The 14,624-nt window shown below is 41.9% G+C and overlaps 1 protein-coding gene across 6 annotated transcripts in view; it reads left to right on the plus strand.

Annotated features, from left to right (window-relative positions):
* Positions 1–2,496: 2,496 nt before the first annotated feature.
* PDS5B (PDS5 cohesin associated factor B) overlaps positions 2,497–14,624 on the plus strand; it is a 197,083-nt gene continuing 184,955 nt past the window's right edge. For 5 of the 6 annotated variants that reach the window (XM_082602513.1, XM_082602515.1, XM_082602518.1 and 2 more), the window contains exon 1: positions 2,497–2,576. The gene's annotated coding sequence lies outside the window, so the exon portion shown is untranslated. Of the gene's footprint in view, positions 2,577–3,090; positions 3,435–14,624 lie in introns of those variants that run through there. The other variant, XM_082602514.1, reaches the window with a different exon arrangement.

The raw sequence follows: 14,624 nt of genomic DNA on the forward strand, positions 1-14,624 counted from the left end.
GGGACTCTGTGCTTCCTGGACTTGGGTGACTGTTTCCTTTCACAGGTTAGGGAATTTTTCAGCTATTATGTCTTCAAATATATTCTCAGGCCCTTTCTCTTTTCTCTTCTCCTTCTGGGACCCATATAATGAGAGTATTAGTGCACTTGATGTTGTCCCAGGGGTCTCAAATTGTCCTAATTTCTTTTCATATATATTTAAATACATGCACTTCAACTGGTACTGGCATAATTCTTAACAAACTTCAACAGTTGCCAAGAAGACACTATGAAACAATGTTGGATATTTATTATAAGTTGTTAAAAAATAGCATTTTGATTCCAGAGTCTACTGGCTGTGCTGTTCGCCATAGGAAGCCCCTAGCCACATGTACTTATTGAGCACTTGAAACATAACTAATGGGAATTGAAATGTGCTTTAAGTGTAACATTCACAAGATGAACAAAAGAATGTAAATTATCTAATTAATAAAATTTTATATTGATATGTGCAAATGACAATATTTTGGATATACTGTTTAATAACATGTTATTAAAATTAATTTCACTGGTTTCTTTTCACTTTTTAAAATTGGAAGATTTTATGTTGCATACCTGTTTCCCATCATATTTCTTTTGGACAGTGTGGATTTACAGTGTAACTAAATGCAATTTCCTCCTGTTAACCAAGATCAGGCCCATGGACTGCACACACTGCTGAGTGCTGACCATGGATAAGAGTGAACAGTCTTTGCTTTGGCTGTTCTGCCCAGTGCATTCAGGAATTCTCAGCCAGCAGTTCAGAACCTCAATTACAAGGGTGACCTATGCTATTTGTTATAACTCCAAGGAAACCAAGAAAACTTTAACAAGTCTGTATATTTACCCAAATGATCTTCGATAACACACATACACACATATCCCCAAAGATCCCAGAGAGTTCTTCAGAATAAAAAAATTTAAGAATTTCAATCTAGTGTCTGCATAGAAGATCGGGAGTACCATTAGTTATTAGGTAGGTAAGAAGATGGTCCAAGAACTCTTTAAGGAACTAAATATGCTTAACCAGATGAGACCTCTAAAACAATGTTTAAAAAGAAAGAAAGCCAGCAGGAAAATGCCTTGGCTTACATTTGCTGGCTCTGGCATTGAGCTGTGTTGTAGGCAAAGGTCATCTCAGAACCCTTACCCTAATTTCCCTTTGTGGCATCCTTTCCCTTCTTGCTGTTCTCCCTGTTTGGAAATCCCAGTGCCTTTCTCATTCCTGTCTCTTTCATCTGCCTCTCTCTGCGGAAAGGAAAATAATCCTTTGTTAGTGTAAAGCCAGTAGAAGTGTGGGCTGATGGGTACCACATACTGCTCCTGATGAATTACAACTTGGTTATTTTTCGCACTTTACTTTTATTAGGTCAGCTTTATGTTTACAGCAAAATTGAGAGGAAGGTACAGAGATTTCCCATGTACACCCTGCCCCCACATTTGGTTGTTTTTTTAAAGCCCTAAACACAGAAATTTATTTTTCTTTTATTAACAACTTCAGGTTCCAGTTTTCCTAAACTGTTGCTTTAAATGAAGGTTTAGATTACTAGTTTCTGTAAATCCATTTGCTGTTGCATGAAGCATAGCTTCTTTTGTTAGCAGCTATACTTCACTGAGGCCTTAAAGATTTTTGCCTCTCTCCATCCTAATAGTAATCGCCAGATCAACTTTTAACATATTCCCTCACAGCTGCAGCAGGGAGGAGTGGCACCTCCTGGAGGTGAAGAGGGTTAGAAACCCACCTTCTGGAAAGCGTCCTTGTGGTCTTTAGATTGTTTCTCCTCCGATAAGGACAACTGTGATAAAACGAATGAATGGAATGCTTTGTTACAGATGGAATTACTACGTCCCCCAACCCGCTACCTAAACAATACCTGAAAACGGGAAAGCTGTGGGATTAAGTAAAGACATTACACACACAGTGCAGAAAAAAGCTATTTTATGGCATTTTGAGGTGACTAGGTCAGAGTTCCCAAGTAAGGAGCAAAGTAAACACCAATTTTATTTACTTCGCACAACATTAGTACTCAATTTCACTGTTTTAAAAAAATTCCCAACTTTTATCCGTAAGGCTAGAGATATATAACAATTTATGTGGTTTTCGGCAAAAGTCAAGGAAGCGAAAAACCATTGACAGCTGCCGGTCTCGCCGCCACCGCGGCTACAGCGGCGGCGTGCCCGTGTGGCTGCGTGCCCGTGTGGCTGCGTGCGCGCGCGACGGGCGGGGCGGGGCGGAGCGGAGGCGGGCACGCGCGCGCGCACGGGGCGGGGCGGAAGGGAGTCGGGCGGAGGTGCCGGCGGGCGCGCGCGCGCAGCTGTCCGGTCGGCAGGGGGCGCTGCGCACCCACGCGGCGCTCTGCCTGCCCCCGGGTGCTGTCTGCGGCGGTTCGATTGGAGCAGCCGCCGAATAGCGCTTGGCGCCATTTTGAAGCGGAGAGGAGGAGGAACGGCCGGGCTGGCTGCGGAAGGGGAGGGGGGGAGGAGGCGATTGGATGCGGCGGCGGCGGCGGATCCCGGAGAGCAGCGGAGTGAGAGGAGTAGCGAGTCGGCCACCCGGAGGTAGGAAGCAATTCAGTTAACGGGAAGAAAATGTCTCTTCCCTCTGGTCGCCGCGCTCCATTTTTCAGCGCCCGCCACCGCGGCTGAGTCTGTGGCGGGGCTCAAGCGCCGCCCGCCTGCCAGCCGAGACTCGCCTCCCGGCATCGGGGGCTGCAGCCGCTGGCTGCCTGGCGGTGGCGGGGCCGGGAGGAGTAGGGTGCGGGCCGGGGGCGTGGGCCGGGTTCTGCGGTGGGGGTGGGGAGGGCCCCGCGGCCGGCGCGCTCCCTCCACGCCGCGGGCTCAGCCGCAGTCTCTGGAAATTAAACTTGCCGCCCTGGCAGGGCTGGGGCGCCCGCGGCGTCGAGGGCGGCGGGCGGCGGGCGGTGACCTTGCGCGCGGCCGGGGGTCCGCGCCGGCTGCCCGCCGCCCCGCCGCCCGCGCCCCGCCGCCCCTCCCCCCGCGCCCCGCCGCCCGGCGGCTGTTTCCCGGGCGGCAGGCGGGCGGCGCGGCGCTCCTGTTGAATCCTCCCGCGGGCGGGTTTTCCCCTTTCCGGGCGAGGGGCGGGGAGCGCGGGTCGGGGCTGACCTCGGGGCGGTGTGCGGGCCTCGGCGCCCTCGCCCCCGCCGCTGGGTCGCCCGCGCCGCGCAGCCTCCGCTCCGGGCGACGACAACGGGCCGACCGAGTGACATTTTTATCCTGTTACTTGCCAGTCGCGGGAGATAAAGCGCGCCTACCGCGCCTCTTGGAGCTGGTGCTTGGAAGCACCCGAGGACCTAGTTGAGGAAGAGTCCAGCACGGGCTGGAGTGGCTTCTCCCGGGCCACCACTGAGTTCTAGCTTTCCTTTCGGAAGCCTCGGAGTCGGAGCGACCATGCAAACGGTGTGCAGCTGTACAGTTGACATTTTTGCAGTCTCTTATCTTAGTGACACCTGAAAAGTTTCTGGTCGAGAGGAAACGCTTGTTTGTGGTTTCTTGCTGCTGTTGCCTTTTGGTATATACGTTAAAGCTACGCTAAGCCGCGGTACAGTTATTCGAGGGAATGAGTCGGAACCCTGAAACGCTGCACCTCGTCGGCTTCAGAGTTGCCTGTTCCTGCGTTCCTTCGCGGCCCGTGTAAACTCGGGGTAGGGTTTGAAAGAGCAGGTCCCTGCCTACTTGACACATGTTTAGGCATCCTAACCAACCCCCGAAAGGGAACCCTTTATTTGATTTTGAAGGACGTGCTTTGAACGCTCTTCTCACACTTCTGTTATGAAATGATGGATGGGCAGTACTGTCCTGAACGACCCTACCCAACCCTGTTTGTTAAACCGTTTGGGAGACAGTGGATGTAGCCTTTACTTTCGAAGGTTGGTCTACGGTCTTGAGTGAGTTTTGGAGGTCTTCTCCTGTCTTCCTAATAACTTCTAAAAATTCAAGTGTGTTTATATATGAGGCAAGCTGTAAGTAAGTCATAATTATTTAAAACTTGAATGGCAGTATAATCATTGTTCTCACCACATGTAGATGAAGTTACAAGATAGAGCATTTTTTATACTTACGTAAGCAGTAGTCAAGTAAAATAGTTAAAAGCACAAAAATGGTATTAAGCAAAATATGGGCTAGAAAGGACACTTATTTATGCAGTACATATGTCGGAGATGTTAGCAGTTTTAGACAATAAGATGAGCATTCCTGTGGTGTGTGCAGGTCAGTTTGTGGAACGATTAATCTGTTATCGTCTGGTGATAGCAGAAAACCTAATTAAAATTTATAGTGATGAATATATAGGTGACAGTTTCAACATGGAACTTCTTATAGAAAGGTAGATTTATTTTGAAAACCTTAACTGTAAAAAAAAATATTAAGTGAGAACATTATTCTTTCAAAAAAAACCTTAAATGAGAACATTATTCTTTCAAAATAAATGTACGAATGTATATAGAAAAGATGCACGTTAGATATTCTTTGATTACTGAAATAGTAATTTCTTGTGTGTGCTTTTTTGATGGTTTAAAAAATTATACTCTGGGTTTTACTTGAATGTGTGAGTATTTTAAATGACAAGGTAGTGTTTGTATTGGCCTTTATTTTTTCTTAAAGAACTTTTGTGCCCTTTCTTATTTTCTCCTTTTTTGTTGAGGTTGATTCTCCTTGTATTAACTTTGTTTTTTTTACAGTAGCTTTTGCACTCTTCCTGTCACTTTCATTCTTGTCTGGTTATGCCTTTTTCCTCACTTTTCCCAAGAATTAGAGGAGATAATGTGGTGAAGATAGTGATCCTTGTTGTCGTGGAATGTTTTGTACTAAGCATATTTGACAAGTAGTTCCACTGAGTTGGCTGTTGGATAAAAGTTTTAATTTTTAAATTTATTTTAAAATGGTTTGCAACTTTAACGGATACAGAGAGTCATGTTTTGAGGACCAGGCTCTGTCAATAATTTGTTAAGCCTAAAATAAAGTGATACGCTGTACTAGACAGGGCTTACCCTGGTGAAGACTGAATGGTACCCAAAACTTTGTGTAGAGGGGAATATTTTGGGAGATTGTGTTCTTTCTGCTTCTCCCTCTTGGAGATTAGGATTGTCCTGTGCCTTCCAGTGCTACTTTTTTTGATCATGTGTGCCTAGAACTAACAGGAGAGCTCACTGTGATTTCGCTCGGATGACAAGTACTGTATATAATCTATGTTAGAAAAGAATAAATTTGTATTTCCTTTGTTAGTGTTAGAGAGCTATAAGGAAACTTAGATGATCTCCAACTCACTCATTATATGCATGAGAAATTAGGTTCAGATTGTAACTTGATTGATTTATTCAAAGTCACAGCCATATTCTTGTGGTGGAATTGAGGCAGCCCTTAGATCTCCTGGAGGCTTAGAAGTATCCACGTGGTCTGTACTGTTTTATTCAGGACTTAAGCAATATTTAAAATTATTGCCAGGTAGCACGTTATTCTCTTTCTCCTCCCCCCCCCCTTTTTTTTTCATTCAACCAAGAAATAAAGTTTCGAGGTTAACCATCTGTTTCAGAGTCTGGTTTTAATAATTTCTATCCAGGATTCGGTCCACTTAAATTGTCTCAGAAGATAACCCTCTTGCATGTCTCTGTCTCCTGGAGTTGCTTGATCTTTCATTGTGTAATAATACTTAAGGCATTTATTTATTCTTTGTTAAACTTGTAAGCCAGAGTAATTTGGAAGTTAGTGTTGAACTTTATTTTGTTATAAGATGCATGTGTGCATGAGTGTGTTATTATTATTATTATTTTTTTTACTTATAAACTCAATTTGCTACACAAGTCGTTTGCTTCCAGTTACAGTAGGTGTTTGGAGAAAATTGTATTTGGTTTGGGTATTCCTTTTTGGAAATGTTAAAAATTCCCAAAATACTTAGTCTAACAATAAACCCAGTAATTTCTCTGAGAACATATTTACTTTTTAAGCTTATTTAAGAAGTTGCCAAATGGTTCAAAATTGTGCTTCCTTGGAGTGTAGAGGTCAGCTCTTCCTCACACTATACTGTCATGAACCACCTGATTATAACCATTTTCCCCAATACTTGAAAAAGGTTTTATAACTCTTTCTCACTAATTAGTTCAGAATTAAGGATAAGTTTGCTGTAATTGTTTCAGTTGATAGGGGTGATCGTGCTCAGTGAGAAAATCGTGAAGATTAAACTCACATTAGTTAAATTTAGTTGTTTAAAGTAAATCTTAAAGCCATTACTCTGAGATGTTTAAAAATATCCATGATAGTTATTGTGCTCTAATGATTAGACATCAGTAATAAGCAGTAATTAGAAATACTTGGTTTAGCTGTGTAAAACTTACAAGTCAGCTAAGGGGAGTGGAGGAAAGACTGATAAGCAGGAAGCTAATTTGAGGCATCTTTAAAGAACCATGATCTAGAAGTACTCCACTAACTTGCTTCCCTTTGACAGAGATTGCTCTGACCTGATTCAGTTAAAATGAACAAATACTAAGCTTCATATATATACTGTACCATGGATGATGTAATAAACAGGACTGAGACTCTACCCTATAGAAGTTTCGAGTGGTGGTTTGCCACTTACACCAAGGTGATGAGAGGTGAGAAAAACCAGAGTAGGATCCCTGCTGTTAAGTGATTCTACAAGGGCCAGGCCTTCCTCCCTCTTCAGTGACAGTTGAGGTTGCTCTTTATGTGGGAGAGCGAAGGAGGGGACATTATGACCACAAGCATTGTCTTTCTCTTGGAGAGAATGGTTAGGGGGCCCAAAAGGAAACAAGAGTTTGTGGTTCCCTGGGCAGTGTAGGGATTCTTTTTCCCTTTCATCTCAGAGGTGGTTTTAGAGAAGTAAGGGAAGAGATTTTTAAAGAAAAGTCCCAGATATATATCCAAGTGTATTTACAAAATGCATCCCTAAATAGTTGAAATTCCGTCAGGCAATTTCAGTTAGCCTTCACATTTGGGGATGGGGGTTGGGGTGTGTATGGAGAGTTGGTAGTGAGAGTAGTTGTTAAGGTTGGCGGGAACAGAGTACTTTAAAGAATCGTATATTTTAAGTTAAAAGTTATACATGTATATGATAAGGAAATTCTTGTGGTACAGAAAATAAAAATAAAAGCTACTTTATCTCTTCCCCCTAAAAGGTAATCCACTGTTAACAGTTTTCAGAAAATTTACTTTTCAGAAAATTTATGCAAATAGTATTATACTTACTGCTTTTTTTTGTTGTTATTAAAAGCTATATTGTTTACTTTTTTCTGAAATTTACTTTTTTCTGTAGTTGATGTCATGTAGCTCTTCTCATAATGGCAGATATAGATCAACATCATTTAAACAATGATTAGAGTATTATATGCATGTGTCACCACAATTTATTCTGACTCCTTTTGAGTGGTATGTAGGTTGTAACTACTTACACAAACCGACAGTATATGACTATGACTGTTACATGTTCGCCAGCATTGGGCTTTATAAAACTTTATGCCTTTTGCTGATTTGATATGTGAAGTTTTGTATCTTGTTTTGGGTTTGCATTTTGTTGATTATGAGGTGGGGAAGACAGTTCTGTATGCTTATTGGGCAGAGGTTACTTGCAGCACACACTTTAGATTGAGTAGGTTAGGTTGTCTGTGCACCCCTCCCCCCATCTAAAATGGTTTGAGGGAGATGGAACTTTTAGAGAGAAATAAGGTTTCAGAGCCCGTGGCACCTTGAGGGGGAGCAGTGCTCCGCATGGAGAGGCTGCAGTGCTGGACTTTGAACAATAACCAGAGGTTAAGTATTGAAAGCCCTTAACTTGGTCTTAACGGAAGATTATGTAAAGGCAGGAAGGGAGATTTGAGAGTCAGGGCAAGTAGTTTCATATAGGGTAAGCTCTATCTCCTACTGTCTGCTTGTCCTGTCTCACCACTCCCCCCTTGTGCCCCAGCTGTCATTTCATTTTTATTTCTACTCTCATTTGACTTGCTCCTCTTCCCTGGTGGGATGGCAACGTTGACTTTGATATTTCAGTTCTTCCAGAGATGAGGGCCACTTAGTTTTTATTATAAGGGAAACTGATTTTTCTTCAAACCAAAGGGAGCAGTTCTCATTTCTAACATTCTTTAGATCTATTTTCTGATCTTTAGTAGTCCCTCTTTATAGTTGATATTCTGCTAGTGTCAGGGCCTTATATGCTGACCTGTGCAGAAGTTGGCGTGACTACATGAGCTTTGTTCCTATTTAATCCCTACATGCTGCCCCCACCCCAGCTTCACATTTTTTTTTTTAATGAAATAAGTTTTTTTTCTTAGTAGGCTTGGGAGGCAATTGGTTTAAAAGGCTCTTGTCTGTTACTCCCTATCCCAACCCCTCCCAAATGGTAAGTATGTAGAGACGTGTTAATTAGCTTGATTGTGGTGATCTTTTCACAATGCATACATATATCAAAAGACAAGCTGTATACCTTAAATATCTACATTTTTATGTGTCAAAGATGTCTCAGTAAAGCTGGTTAAAAGAAAGTTTTTGTTTGTCTCCAGTTATTATATACACGAGTTAATATCAAATGGCTGGCCCTTTTTCAACTTTACCTTTAGTCTAGGCCAGTGGCTCTCAAATGGGGGTGATTTTGAACACCCCTTCCTTCCCCAGCTCCTCGCCCAAGGACCTTTGGCAATGCCTGGAGACATTTTGGTTGTCACAACTGGGGGCGGGGCGAGGGGGGCGGGAAGAGTGGTGCTACTGGTATCTAGTGAGTAGAGGCAGGGATGCTGCTAAACATCCTACAATGTGTAGGGCAGCCCTCCACAACAACAAATTATCTGGCCTAAAATGTCTCTTTTGCCAAGAAACCCTGGATTCAGCAGACCTAGTCCAGGAAGCCCCCAGCTCAGGTGAATTAGGCCTGCCCACCAACTTTGATGATAGCAGTCAAGCAGTAGTAATGTTTCATGTAGTCTTATGCTCAGAATGGAAAGCTTTGAAATATAGATCTTGAGTACTTTTTTCCCCCTCCTCTGTCTCTTTGGTCCCTTTCTTTTCAGCGTTTTGCTTTCCTTCTCCTCTACCTTCATGGTGTAACATAATTAGGTCAAGGCTTTGCAGTCTTACCTGGAGTTTGGAAGGTCACTAGCATTGAAGACTTGAACGGCAATAGCAACATATTTAGGCATTTAATATGATGCTTGATAAGTGAAGTCCTTTGCTGAGGAAAGCAGAAGAGCGTGGCAGTTAAGCATATAGACATATTAATTGATTTATTTTTGCTGTGTTGGGTCTTCGTTTCTGTGCGAGGGCTTTCTCTAGTTGTGGCAATCGAGGGCCACTCTTCAGCGTGGTGCGCGGGCCTCTCACTGTCGCGGCCTCTCTTGTTGCGGAGCACAAGCTCCAGACGCGCAGGCTCAGTAGTTGTGGCTCATGGGCCCAGTTGCTCTGCAGCATGTGGGATCTTCCCAGACCAGGGCTTGAACCCATGTCCCCTGCATCGGCAGGCAGACTCTCAACCACTGCGCCACCAGGGAAGCCCAAGCATATAGACATAGAGTCAAGACTGCTTGGGTTTTTATCCTGCCTCCATCACTAGCTAGTTGTGTCACCATGGATAAATACCTGATTGCCAAGCCTCAGTTTCTTAAATCTGTGAAGTGGGGAATAATAGCAGGGATCTCATTTTTAAAATCAGCTTTATTGAGATATAATTCACATTCCATACAGTTCACCTATTGAAACTGTGCAGTTCATCAACTTCTAGTACATTCGCAGGTGTGTGCAACCATCTCCACAATCTGCTCTTAGAATATTTTTGTCTCTTATAAAAGAAACCCTAAACCCATTAGTGGTCACTTCCAGTCACCCCTTAAATTAGTTTTTGATATAAGCCAGGCCAAATGCTTCCCTTGGTGACAAGTATGTAAGTACTTAATAGAAAACTATTATAACTTGGGGCAGGGAGACTCTATTTGTGGCAGGTCCATTCACAACATTTAGAGAAGGCAAAGGTGGATTTTTGTTGAATGGATATTTACATGCTATACTATGTAAGGAAATTGTGCTCAGAGATACAAAGATGAAAGATACACCTTTATTTAAGAGATCTATATTCAAGTGGGAAGAAGGAGACTGGTATCACAAAATACCAGTTATACCAGTTATAATTGTAAAATAATTATAAAACGAGGCAGAATAAAGTGCTTTCGGGAAGGTGTAAACAACATATTTGAAATTGGAAATTTGTTAAAGGGAGATTAATTACTTAGGTTAAGAGTGCAGGAACCATGAAAGACTTCTTAAAGGAGGGACCATTTTGGCCAAGTCTTAGATGATAAAATATGGTACTCTGGCTCTGTGAAGAGCACTTGAAGAATGCTGTGCTTTTTTGAGGTATTGGTGGTATTCCCGTCTTTTTTTTTTTTTTTTTTTTTTTGCTGCCTCATGCTGCTGCCAAATGGTTGCCTCTGGTAGCTACACCTGCACGCTTTTTTTTAAAAAAAATATTTATTTACTTTTTGGCACACCTCGAGGCTTGAGGGACCTTAGTTCCTGGACCAGGGATCCAGCCCGGGCCCTTGGCAGTGAAAGCACCAAGTCCTAAACTAACCACTGGACAGCTGGGGAATTCTCACCCGCACCCTTTTTTGATGTTTCTCATCTGTTGAGAACTTGGGAAGTTATCTAAATGTAAGAAATAAATAAGCTTTTAGTGAGAGCCTGGTGCCTGTGAGAAAAGGGTGTGATTATTGGCCTTATGCTGTCACTTTGAGTTAGTTGCCTTTTTAATTTTATTCTCTGGGTTAATTGGGTTTACAGAATAAATAATTCCTAGGTAAATTAGGCTCGTATAAAATGTTTTCCTTTATTTTTCTCCAGGGCTTCTGCTAGCAGCCACGTCCCTAACGTGTCTTCTCAGTTTCCTGTCATCTTTTTCTCATGTGCCGTCAGACACGACACTTGCAGTACATGTCCAGAACTGAGCTGCCGTCCTTTATCCTTTAACATCTGCATTGGTTAATACACATTTTTTTTTAAAGTTGAATGTTTTTAAGTTGAATCAAGTCAGCAACTTGGGTGTCATCTTGATCTCTCTGTCTCCTTTACTTCTCAAATCAAATGAGTTACCAAATCCTGTTGATTCTGGTACAGTAGTTCAAAGTTGTTTTTTTTTTTTTTTTTTTTTTAACACTATCTGCACAGTAATACTTCAAAAGTAAAAAACCAAAAAGAGAAAAAAAGTCTCTTTTCCATACCCTTCCTCACCTGTATAGTTCCCAGACTCCTACAATAGTTTACTAGTATTACTGGGTTTCTTATATATCCTTCTGGGGATTTAAAAAACACAACGCTGTACAAGTATATGTATCCCACCCCATGCCTCCCCTCAGCCCAACACATGCTTTGCACTGATGTTGGGAACTTCAACTGCTTTGCCTTTTATTTATTTGTTGGTGTCACGTAACAGTGTGCCCCGGAGATCTTTCTGTATCAGTGTATAAACTGCTAGTACGCGTGCTCTCTTTCTCAACAGCTGCAGACGGGTCATTTATGGACCGTAATTTAACTAGCCCGCTGATGGACAGTTAAATTGTTTCCAGTTCTTGCTATTATAAAAATACTGCATGAACAACCTTGTACATATATCATTTTGTACACATGCAGGTGTGTCTGTAGATTAACTTCCTGGAAGTGGGATTGTTGGGTCAAAGAATAAAGCGGATACAATTTTGATAGATACTGTTAAGTTGTCCTTCATGAGGGTTGTAGGATATAATTTTGATGGATATTGTTCTGTTGTCCTTCATGAGGGTGGTACGGTAATGTACGCACGAGAGTACTTGTTTTCCTATAGCCTTGCCACCACAGCATACAATGACACTTTTTGGATTTTTCCCACTATGATAGGTGAAAAATAGTACCTCAGTGTAGTTTTAATTTACATTTCTCTTTTTTTTTTAAGTCTTTATTGGAGTATAATTGCTTTACAATGGTGTGTTAGTTTCTGCTGTTTAGCAAAGTGAATCAGTTATACGTATACATATATCCCCATATCCCCTCCCTCTTGTGTCTCCGTCCCACCCTCCCTATCCCACCCCTCTAGGTGGTCACAGAGCACTGAGCTGATCTCCCTGTGCTATGCGACTGCTTCCCACTAGCTAGCTGTTTTACATTTGGTTGTGTATATATGTCAGTGCCACTCTCTCACTTCGTCCCAGTTTACCCTTCCCCCTCCCCGTGTCCTCAAGTCCATTCTCTACATCTGCGTCATTATTCCTGTCCTGTCCCTAGGTTCTTCAGAATCTTTTTTTTTTTTTAGATTCCATATATATATTTTAGCATACGGTATTTGTTTTTCCTCTTTCTGACTTACTTCAGTCTGTGTGACAGACTCTAGGTCCATCCACTTCACTACAAATAACTCAGTTTCGTTTCTTTTTATGGCTGAGTAATATTCCATTGTATATATGTGCCACATCTTCTTTATCCATTCATCTGTTGATGGACACTTAGGTTTCTTCCATGTTCTGGGTATTGTAAATAGAGCTGCAATGAACATTGTGGTACATGTCTCTTTTTGAATTATGGTTTTCTTAGGGTACATGCCCAGAAGTGGGATTGCTGGGTCATATTGTAGTTCTATTTTTAGTTTTTTAAGGAACCTCCATACTGCTCTCCATAGTGGCTGTATCAATTTACATTCCCACCAACAGTGCAAGAGGGTTCCCGTTTCTCCACACCCTCTCCAGCATTTATTGTTTGTAGATTTTTTTGATGATGGTCATTCTGACTGGTGTGAGGTGATACCTCGTAGTTTTGATTTGCATTTCTCTAATGATTAGTGATGCTGAGCGTTCTTTCATGTGTTTGTTGCCTGTTTGTAAATCTTCTTTGGAGAAATGTTTTTTTAGGTCTTCTGCCCATTTTTGGATTGTGTTTTTGTTTTTTGACATTGAGCTGCATGAGCTGCTTGTAAATTTTGGAGATTAGTCCTTTGTCAGTTGCTTCATTTGCAAATATTTTCTCCCATTCTGAGGGTTGTCTTTTTGTCTTGTTTATTGTTTCCTTGGCTGTGCAGAAGCTTTTAAGTTTCATTAGGTCCCATTTGTTTATTTTTATTTCCATTTCTCTAAGAGGTGGGTCAAAAAGGATCTTGCTGTGATTTATGTCATTACATTTCTCTATGAGTGAAGATGAGTGTCCTTTCATATGTTTGGGCCATTTTGATCATTCTTTTTTTTTTTTTTTCTGTAAACAGTCTGATCTTAATCTTTACTCATTTTTCTGTCCATTTTGAGGGTTCTTGAATTTCTCTTCAGTCCATGTGCAGTGGTTGGTTTACTAAAAGGAAACATGACTTGCTTGTTGCAGGTACCTTCTTACAGGTAGCTCTGCTTTCATTTTTCACTTTCTTTTAGGCTTTCTCTCACAGTGTTAGCAGAGTGATACTTCTAGTTGCAGATTTGTATGTGTCGTTCCCTTGCTTAAAGCTGTTCAGTGGCTTTTCACTGCCTCTATAATGCAAATGCCTTAACATTAGAATGGTACCTACCTACCTTCCTTGCATTTCCTTTTTATCCATAGGTTCTCCAAACTGCAAAAACACTGAACTGCTCCTAGCTCCCTGTTGTGTTAGACCCTTTGCCTCTGTGTCTTTGCACGTGGTATTTTTCTGCTTATAATGATCCATTCCTGCTTGTCTGCATGTCCAAAGTCCTGCTTTTCATCCTTCACCTAACGAAAAGCCTTTTCTGTTACCTAACTCTTCTTTCAGGCAGTGTATGGTGCCCTTTTCTCCTTCTCACAAGTCCCTGTGTATATCTTTTTTTTTTAAATTAATTTTTATTTTTGACTGTGTTGGGTCTTCATTGGGGTGCACGGGCTTCTCACTGTGGTGGCTTCTCTTTGTTGCAGAGCACGGGCTCTAGGCGCGCGGGCTCAGTAATTGTGGCTCGAGGGCTCTAGAGCACAGGTTCAGTAGTTGTGGCTCGAGGGCTTAGTTGCTCCGCAGCATGTGGGATCTTCCTGGACCAGGGCTCGAACCTGTGTCCCCTGCATTCGCAGGCGGATTCTTAACCACTGCGCCACCAGGGAAGTCCCCCCTGTGTATATCTTTATAATGGAAACCCTTACATTGTGTATTGTTATTGGGTATTTCCTTGCTTTAGATTGTTATCCTCTTGAGGCATGGACTTAACAGTTATCTTGGAAGCTAGCATCATGTTTGGCACATAGTAGACGAGTAACAATTACCAATAACCCATAAATGTGTATATATATATACACTAAGTATATATGTGGACAACCCAGGACAAAGAAAAAATGGAAAATTAATACTATGAGCTCAAGTTTATTTTTAAAATTTGTTTTTATTTATTTATATTGAGATGTAAATTAAATACAATAAAATGTACAGATTTTAGCTGTTCACTTTTAGTTGTGACAGTTATACCTGTGTAACTGATAACCAAAAGATGATAAAGAACATTCTCATCACCCCAGAAAGTTTAGTGGTTGCCCTTTCCATTCCGTTCTCCTCTCTCCTAAGCACTGTGATTTCTAACAATGTAGATTATTTTGTTTGGTCTTCATACAGTATGTGCTTTTTTGCATCTAGCTTCTTTTGCTTAACAT

The sequence above is a fragment of the Mesoplodon mirus genome (genome assembly GCF_964341445.2).
Source record: "Mesoplodon mirus genome assembly, chromosome: 17".
Classification (NCBI taxonomy): domain Eukaryota; kingdom Metazoa; phylum Chordata; class Mammalia; order Artiodactyla; family Ziphiidae; genus Mesoplodon; species Mesoplodon mirus.